This window comes from Haematobia irritans, chromosome 1 (genome assembly GCF_050003625.1).
Source record: "Haematobia irritans isolate KBUSLIRL chromosome 1, ASM5000362v1, whole genome shotgun sequence".
Classification (NCBI taxonomy): Eukaryota; Metazoa; Arthropoda; class Insecta; order Diptera; family Muscidae; genus Haematobia; species Haematobia irritans.
The window spans coordinates 98,446,976-98,457,705 of NC_134397.1; positions in this window are offsets into that span (position 1 = coordinate 98,446,976).

Sequence of the window (10,730 nt, forward strand, 5' to 3'; positions counted from 1 at the left end):
CAAAAATACAAAATGTTTGGAAATTGACTACCCAAACATATATTTTTTTAGACCAATATGCTTTCAAACATATTATATATTGGAAGGGATCAAACATATAAATGTTTGGGCAATACCCAAAAATGTATATGCTTGAAGCAAAATATATTTGGGAGTATATGTTACAGAAGAGATTTTTTGTGAGCGTGTGGTTACAGATGCGTGAAATGCGACCAAAAGCATAACCCTGGCGAATGTCAACGAAAACGAGAGGACAACATGGAACCATATTGTAATAATTGCGAAGAAGCTGGACACCCCGCTAACTGGCGTGGATGTCCAACGTACAAAAAATACGCCGCAGCTAGAAAGCAAAGAATCGCCAAGGCTGCAGAAGAACGCACCATTGCCAAGAGTAATGTACAAAAGGTTATACGTACATCCAATGTGATCCCTGATCTATGTTTTGCTGATCTATTCCAATCACGCCCAGTGCAACATAGCGTAGCAATACCAAAACCGAAATTGAGTTCCTTTTTTCTCGAGCCAGAAGAACTGACAATTGAGCAAGAGGTGAATATATTCCTCTCTGAATATACAAAAATGCCAAAAACTGAAGCGAAAACTGAATTCCTTCGTATCCTAAATAAAATAAAATCTAAATATGGACCATAGATCTATAAATTTATTAACATTCAACGTACGGTCACTGGTTGATACTAGTAGACAAATAGATCTTAAAAATACGCTGTTTCACAACAAAATAGATTTTGGATTTATTCAGGAATGCCATCTGAAACGAAAAAGGGTAAAAATAGAAGGATACAATTTTATATACGACAACTCACCAATAGATGTCGCTGTTGTCATAAAAATACAATCCACTATGATAGAGTCTTTTTAAACGACGTGGGAATTAAAGTTAATCATTAGTTAAAATTGAATTCTTTTATAATAACATCCGAAAAAGATTCTTGGTTGGTTCAGTGTATATACCATGCAATCATGTTACAAATGTTACAATCCGACATGGAAAAATTATTGCAATATGCACAAGTTTTGATGCCTTCATTCTTGGAGGAGATCTCAACTCAAAAAATCCACACTGGGGCGATACCCTCGAGAATGCAAATGGAAAATTTCTTCTCAATTGGCTGGAAAATCATTCATTGGAAATTGTCAGACTTTGTGATTCTTCGCCATCATATCCTAATGGTCCCTCATATCTTGACCATTTCTTAATCAGCCCACATCTAATAAATAGAAACTCATCAGACTACCTGATATCAACTTTGCCATCCTTTTCAGATCATTTTCCAATAAAACTTGCCTTAAAACTGGAACACTCTGGCCTTCTTTTAAGAACTCCAGCTAAAATTACATCATACAAAACTACCAATTGGGACAATTTCCGTGATGACATGAATTCAGCTTCACGCCGTCTGCTACCTCAGCATAATAACAACCTGGAAAATATTGAAATTGATTCTTTAATAGACGAGTTCAACAAAAGTTTTCAAAGAATACATGATGCTCACTCTCAACAAATACAAATTAACAACAATAAGTTCCCCTGTCAGAAAGGACGAAAAAGCTATTCAAAGTGAAACACAACTGGCAGAAGCAATTGAAAAACATCTTCCATCGTACTGGGAATAGAAGAAGTAGTGAGTACATTATTATTTCTAAGCAAATACAGCTCTTAAAAATTATAATAAAAGAATCGGTCAATATTGAGCAGACTGAAAAGTTTAAACAAAAACTACAAACTATAAAGCCTGGTCCGTCCGCCTTCAAAGAAATTTATCAGATAACGGGGAAAACAAAATCACCATTTTGTAATCAAATTACAATCAATAATGATGTCTCCACTATTCCCTACGATATAGCGAATCACTTCCAGAAATATTATTCTACAGTCTTTCGACGTACAATTCCTCTCAATCCCGTACCGGACCTCAACACAAAAGTACCCGCATATATCGGGCACACAACTCCTCATATATATACATTCAATGAAGGCTTCAACGCATCTCAAAGCTCCGACAATTTTTATTTTACTAATACAAGGCAGATCGAATCTATTATCCAGCGCATAAACAATAAAAAATCAAGTGGCATTGATGGGATTTCCAATTTTATTATTAAACAAGTATATACGGCCGTAAGTTCGGCCAGGCCGAATCTTATGTACCCTCCACCATGGATTGCGTAGGAACTTCTACTAAAGGCTGTCATCTACAATCGAATTACTTGGGTTGCGATAACACTTGCCGATGGCAAGGTATCGTAAAACTTTTTAACACTGTCTTCTAAATTGTAAGTTAGCCCATACGGGGTATATATTAAACAAAAAAGGCCGATTAAATACGTATATAATCTAGTTTGACAAAATTTTCTATAGAAATAAAATTTTGACAAAATTTTCTATAGAAATGAAACCTTGACAAAAATTTCTATAGAAATAAAATTTTGACAAAATTTTCTATAGAAATAAAAATTTGACAAAATTTTCTATAGAAATAAAAACTTGACAAAATTTTCTATAGAAATAAAATGTTGACAAAATTTTCTATGGAAGTAAAATGTTGACAAAATTTTCTATGGAAATAAAATTTTGACAAACATTTGTATAGAAATAAACTTTTGACAAAACTTTCTATAGAAATGAAATTTTGACAAAACTTTCTATAGTAATAAAATTTGACAAAATTTTCTATGGAAATAAAGTTTTGGTAGATTATTTTTGGCGATATGGACCAATTTTTGTGTAATAAGTCATCGGCTATATATAACTAAAGACCGATATGGACCAATTTTTACATGGCTGTTAGAGGCCATATATTGACAAAATGTACCAAATTTCAACCGTATCGGATGACTTTTGCTCCTCCAAGAGGTTCCGGACGTCAAATCTGGGGACGGTTTATATGGGAACTATATATAATTATGGACCGATATGGACCAATTTTTGCATGGTTGTTAGAGACCATATACTAACACCATGTACCAAATTTCAACTGGATCGGATGAATTTTGCTCTTCCAAGAGGCTCCGGAGGTCAAATCTGGGGATCGGTTTATATGGGGGATATATATAATTATGGACCGATATGGACCAATTTTTGCATGGTTATTAGAGGCCGTAAACTAACATCAGGTACCAAATTTCAACCGGATCGGATGAATTTTGCCCCACCAAGAGGCTCCGGAGGTCAAATCTGGGGGATCGGTTTATATGGGGGCTATATATAATTATGGACCGATATGGACCAATTTTTGCATGGTTGTTAAAAACCGTATACTAAGACCATGTACTAAATTTCAACCGGATCGGATGAATTTTGCTCCTCCAAGAGGCTCCGGTGGTCAAATCTGGGGATCGGTTTATATGGGAGCTATATATAATTATGGACCGATATGGACCAATTTTTGCATGGTAGTTAGAGGCCGTATACTAACATCAGGTACCAATTTTCAACCGGATCGGATGAATTTTGCCCCTCCAAAAGTCTCCGGAGGTCAAATCTGGGGATCGGTTTATATGGGGGCTATATATAATTATGGACCGATATGGACCAATTTTTGCATGGTTGTTAGAGACCATATACTTACATCAGGTACCAAATTTCAATCGGATCGGATGAATTTTGCCCCTCCAAGAGGCTCCGGAGGTCAAATCTGGGGATCGGTTTATATGGGGGCTATATATAATTATGGACCGATATGGACCAATTTTTGCATGGTTGTTACAGACCGTATACTAAGACCACGTACCAAATTTCAACCGGATAGGATGAATTTTGCTGCTCCGGGAGGCTCCCCAAGCCAAATTTGGGGATCGGTTTATATGGGGACTATACGTAAACGTGGTCCGATATGGCCCATTTTCAATACCATCCGACCTACATCAATAACAACTACTTGTGCCAAGTTTCAAGTCGATAGCTTGTTTCGTTCGGAAGTTAGCGTGATTTCCACAGACGGACGGACAGCCGGACAGACGGACAGACGGACGGACGGACGGACATGCTTAGATCGACTCAGAATTTCACCACGACCCAGAATATATATACTTTATGGGGTCTTAGAGCAATATTTCGATGTGTTACAAACGGAATGACAAAGTTAATATACCCCCATCCTATGGTGGAGGGTATAAAAATTCCCCATTAGTACGATAAACCTACTTACCTGTGTATTTTACCACTGCATTAATAATGGATACTTTCCTTCAGCCTGGAAGGTGGCAAAGATATTGCCCATCAAGAAAAAGGCCACTAGTTCTGAGCCGGCAGACTTTCGTCCAATCTCACTTCTTTCCAATATAGGAAAACTTTTTGAACATATCATAAAAGAAAGAATTGAAAATGAGTTCATATTCGATCCCATATCAATTTTCCAATTTGGGTTCAAAAAAAATCATTCCACTCAACACGCACTTTTCAAATTCCACAACGATATCACTTCAAATCTCAGGAACCAAAACTGTACTGTTGCCATCGCCCTTGACATCCAAAAGGCATTTGATTCTGTTTGTCATATGGGAATTTTGTATAAGCTAGTCGAACTGGAAACTGATCCATATATAATGAAAATACTCACCAGCTTTTTCACCAACCGAAAATTTACAGTTGATATCCAAGGGACTTCTTCAATTTATGGGGACGTCAACAGCGGGGTGCCGCAAGGCAGCGTTCTGGCTCCTTACCTATTAAATATTTTTTTAAATGACTTTCCACATATCCATGCTGGCTCCCAAGCAATACTGTACGCGGACGACTGTCTAACGACTGTCTACGCCCATAGCATATCTCCGGCGGATGCACTTAGCAAAGCAACCAGACACCTCAACATCATAACTGATTATTACCTTAAATGGGGTATAACAATAAATGCTTCAAAATCCGAAGCAATATGCATTAGAAACGCATCTGGTAAGTGCCCAAAGTTTGTAGTCCCTGAGAGCAAAACACTCAAACTTACACTAAATGATATCGAAATTCCATTCGAGACGGAAATAAAATATCTTGGAGTAACATTCGACAACTTGCTAAAGTTCAACACGCATGCACGAGAAACTCTGAGAAAGACAAAACGTGTACTTGGATCATTCTCTTACATTCTGGGAAACAAGCATTTACCACAAAAGACAAAACTTCTACTTTATAAAGTTGCCATACGACCAATGCTGATATACGGATTTCCAATCTGGTTTACTATCTCTCCGACAGTAGCCAACGAATTGGAGATACTTGAAAGGAAAATCTTGAGGAAATGCGTCAATAAACATTATCAAAACCGCGAAAAAAAATTCTCGAATTCCCATATTTACGAAACATCGGGAATTCAACCACTATGCAGATACGCTTTCAGCCTCCAGCGAAAGTTTATTGAGAGACTAGCGACACACGAAAATGATTTGCTGAGCACAATCTATAACATAGAAAAATATTCTAACTGGTCTAATTTTAAATATCTTTCATCCGTTGCCATCATCAATGAAATCTCTGACAATGAATCAGCCAGTCACACTTTGCCGCAATTCTTCCAGAAAACAACACCTGGAACACACAGAGGATAATTAATAATTATATACATTTTTTTTCTTCTTCTTTTAATCTAGTCATAGAAACTATTTTCATGAACATCAAAACACAAAGTACCTGTATTATGCTCCTGCATATTCGATTTAACTGTGATATTAATGTTAATTTACTAATTTGTATTTTCTAAATGTAACTGTATTAGCATTCGTCGCTAACAAAAATTGTTATCTCGTTTTTAAGTGTTTTCTAGTTGTAGACTACTAATTATTTATTATAATAACGCAGACATCCACGCTCTGTAAGAAAAAGTAAAGGTCAAGAGCAAGCCTTATTTTCATTCATCTAATGTGCAATATACGCACAATCGAAATATTTTTTATGAAGCAAGCTGCTATTTTACATTATAAATCGTGTATTAGAACAAGACAGATATAGTTCTAAGTTTACCATAACTTATCGATAAGTACACATCAACTTTGTAATCGAAATGAATAAGCCTCAATAAAAATATACTTACTTACTTACTTGGTACATGGTATTGGTATATGGTCTCTAACAACCGTACAAAAATTGGTCCCCATCGGCCCATAATTATATATATATATATATAGCGCCCATATAAACCGATCCCCAGATTTGGGTTGCGGAGCCTCAAAGAGAAGCAAATTTCATCCGATCCGCCTGAAATTTGGTACATGATATTGGTATATGGTCTCTAATAACCATGCAAAAATTGGTCCACATCGGTTCATAATTATATATAGCCCCCATATAAACCGATCCCCAGATTTGGCTTGCGAAGTCTCCAAGAGAAGCAAATTTCATCCAATCCGGTTGTAATTTGGAACATGGTGTTAGTATATGATCTTTAACAACCGTGGCAGATTTGGTCCATAATTATATATAGCCCCCATATAAACCGTTCTCCAGATTTGACCTCCGGAGCCTCTTGGAGGAGCAAAATTCATCCGATCCGATTGAAATTTGGTACCTGATGTAAGTATATGGTCTCTAACAACCATGCAAAAATTGGTCCATATCGGTCCATAATTATATATAGCCCCCATATAAACCGATCCCCAGATTTTGGTTGCGGAGCCTCAAAGAGAAGCAAATTTCATCCGATCCGCCTGAAATTTGGTACATGATATTGGTATATGGTCTCTAACAACCATGCAAAAATTGGTCCACATCGGTTCATAATTATATAGCCCCATATAAACCGATCCCCAGATTTGGCTTGCGAAGTCTCCAAGAGAAGCAAATTTCATCCAATCCGGTTGTAATTTGGAACATGGTGTTAGTATATGGTCGCTAACAACCATACCAAAATTGGTCCAATCACACAAAAATTGGTCCATATCGGTTCATAATCATGGTTGCCACTAGAGCCAAAAATAATCTACCAAAATTTTATTTGTTAGAAAATTTTGTCAAAATTTTATTTCTAGAGAAAATTTTGTTAAAATTTTATTCGGTTCATAATAAAATGTTCATCATTGTCAAAATTTTATTTCTATAGAAAATTTTGTCAAAATTGTATTTCTATAGAAGATTTTGTTCAAATTTTATTCGGTTCATAATCATGGTTGCCACTCGAGCCAAAAATAATCTACCAAGATTTTATTTCTATAGAAAATTTTGTCAAAAGTTTATTTCCATAGAAAATTTTGTTAGAATTTTATTTCTGTAGAAATTTATGTCAAAATTTTCTTTCTATAGAAAATTTTGTCAAAATTTTTATTTCTATAGAAAATTTTGTGAAAATTTTATTTCTGTAGAAAATTTTGTCAAAATTTTATGTCTACTTTGTCAAACTGCCTTATATACGTATTGGATCGATCTTTTTTGATTTGATATATACCACGTATGGACTTACATACAATTTAGAAGATGGTGTTAGGAGGTTTTAAGATACCTTGCCATCGGCAAGCGTTACCGCAACTTAAGTAATTCGATTCTGGATGGCAGTGTTTAGAAGAAGTTTCTACGCAATCCATGATGGTGGGTACATAAGCTTCGGCCTGGCCGAACTTACGGCCGTATATACTTGTTTTTTTTATACCCTCCATCATAGGATGGGGGTATATTAACTTTGTCATTCCGTTTGTAACACATCGAAATATTGCTCTAAGACCCCATAAAGTATATATATTCTGGGTCGTGGTGAAATTCTGAGTCGATCTAAGCATGTCCGTCCGTCCGTCTGTTGAAATCACGCTAACTTCCGAACGAAACAAGCTATCGACTTGAAACTTGGCACAAGTAGTTGTTATCGATGTAGGTCGGATGGTATTGAAAATGGGCCATATCGGTCCACTTTTACGTATAGCCCCCATATAAGGGGACCCTCAGATTTGGCTTGTGGAGCCTCTAACAGAAGCATATTTCATCCGATCCGGCTGAAATTTGGTATATGATGTTGGTATATGGTCTCTAACAACCATGCAAAAATTGGTCCACATCGGTCCATAATTATATATAGCCCCCATATAAACCGATCCCCAGATTTGGCTTGCGAAGCCTAAAAGAGAAGCAAGTTTCACCCGATCCGGCTGAAATTTGGTACATGGTGTTGGTATATGGTCTCTAAAAACCATGCAAAAATTGGTTCACATCGGTCCATAATTATATATAGCCCCCATATAAACCGATCCCCAGATTTGCTTGCGGAGCCTCAAAGAGAAGAAAATTTCATCCGATCTGGTTGAAATTTGATACATGATGTTGATATATGGTCTCTAACAACCATGCAAAAATTGGTCCATATCGGTCCTTAATTATATATAGCCCCCATATAAACCGATCCCCAGATTTGGCTTGTGGAGCCTCTAAGAGAAGCATATTTCATCCGATCCGGCTGAAATTTGGTACATGGTGTTGGTATATGGTCTCTCACAATCATGCAAAAATTGGTCCACATCGGTCCATAATTATATATAGCCCCGATATAAACCGATCCCCAGATTTGGCTTGAGGAGCCTCAAAGAGAAGCAGATTTCATCCGATCCGGCTGAAATTTGGTACATGATGTTGGTATATGGTCTCTAACAACCATGCAAAAATTGGTCCACATCGGTCCATAATTATATATAGCGCCCATATAAACCGATTCCCAGATTTTGGTTGCGGAGCCTCAAAGAGAAGCAAATTTCATCCGATCCGCCTGAAATTTGGTACATGATATTGGTATATGGTCCCTAACAACCATGCAAAAATTGGTCCACATCGGTTCATAATTATATATAGCCCCATATAAACCGATCCCCAGATTTGGCTTGCGAAGTCTCCAAGAGAAGCAAATTTCATCCAATCCGGTTGTAATTTGGAACATGGTGTTAGTATATGATCTTTAACAACCGTGGCAGATTTGGTCCATAATTATATATAGCCCCCATATAAACCGTTCTCCAGATTTGACCTCCGGAGCCTCTTGGAGGAGCAAAATTCATCCGATCCGATTGAAATTTGGTACCTGATGTAAGTATATGGTCTCTAACAACCATGCAAAAATTGGTCCATATCGGTCCATAATTATATATAGCCCCCATATAAACCGATCCCCAGATTTTGGTTGCGGAGCCTCAAAGAGAAGCAAATTTCATCCGATCCGCCTGAAATTTGGTACATGATATTGGTATATGGTCTCTAACAACCATGCAAAAATTGGTCCACATCGGTTCATAATTATATAGCCCCATATAAACCGATCCCCAGATTTGGCTTGCGAAGTCTCCAAGAGAAGCAAATTTCATCCAATCCGGTTGTAATTTGGAACATGGTGTTAGTATATGGTCGCTAACAACCATACCAAAATTGGTCCAATCACACAAAAATTGGTCCATATCGGTTCATAATCATGGTTGCCACTAGAGCCAAAAATAATCTACCAAAATTTTATTTGTTAGAAAATTTTGTCAAAATTTTATTTCTAGAGAAAATTTTGTTAAAATTTTATTCGGTTCATAATAAAATGTTCATCATTGTCAAAATTTTATTTCTATAGAAAATTTTGTCAAAATTGTATTTCTATAGAAGATTTTGTTCAAATTTTATTCGGTTCATAATCATGGTTGCCACTCGAGCCAAAAATAATCTACCAAGATTTTATTTCTATAGAAAATTTTGTCAAAAGTTTATTTCCATAGAAAATTTTGTTAGAATTTTATTTCTGTAGAAATTTATGTCAAAATTTTCTTTCTATAGAAAATTTTGTCAAAATTTTTATTTCTATAGAAAATTTTGTGAAAATTTTATTTCTGTAGAAAATTTTGTCAAAATTTTATGTCTACTTTGTCAAACTGCCTTATATACGTATTGGATCGATCTTTTTTGATTTGATATATACCACGTATGGACTTACATACAATTTAGAAGATGGTGTTAGGAGGGTTTAAGATACCTTGCCATCGGCAAGCGTTACCGCAACTTAAGTAATTCGATTCTGGATGGCAGTGTTTAGAAGAAGTTTCTACGCAATCCATGATGGTGGGTACATAAGCTTCGGCCTGGCCGAACTTACGGCCGTATATACTTGTTTTTTTTATACCCTCCATCATAGGATGGGGGTATATTAACTTTGTCATTCCGTTTGTAACACATCGAAATATTGCTCTAAGACCCCATAAAGTATATATATTCTGGGTCGTGGTGAAATTCTGAGTCGATCTAAGCATGTCCGTCCTTCCGTCTGTTGAAATCACGCTAACTTCCGAACGAAACAAGCTATCGACTTGAAACTTGGCACAAGTAGTTGTTATCGATGTAGGTCGGATGGTATTGAAAATGGGCCATATCGGTCCACTTTTACGTATAGCCCCCATATAAGGGGACCCTCAGATTTGGCTTGTGGAGCCTCTAACAGAAGCATATTTCATCCGATCCGGCTGAAATTTGGTATATGATGTTGGTATATGGTCTCTAACAACCATGCAAAAATTGGTCCACATCGGTCCATAATTATATATAGCCCCCATATAAACCGATCCCCAGATTTGGCTTGCGAAGCCTAAAAGAGAAGCAAGTTTCACCCGATCCGGCTGAAATTTGGTACATGGTGTTGGTATATGGTCTCTAAAAACCATGCAAAAATTGGTTCACATCGGTCCATAATTATATATAGCCCCCATATAAACCGATCCCCAGATTTGCTTGCGGAGCCTCAAAGAGAAGAAAATTTCATCCGATCTGGTTGAAATTTGAT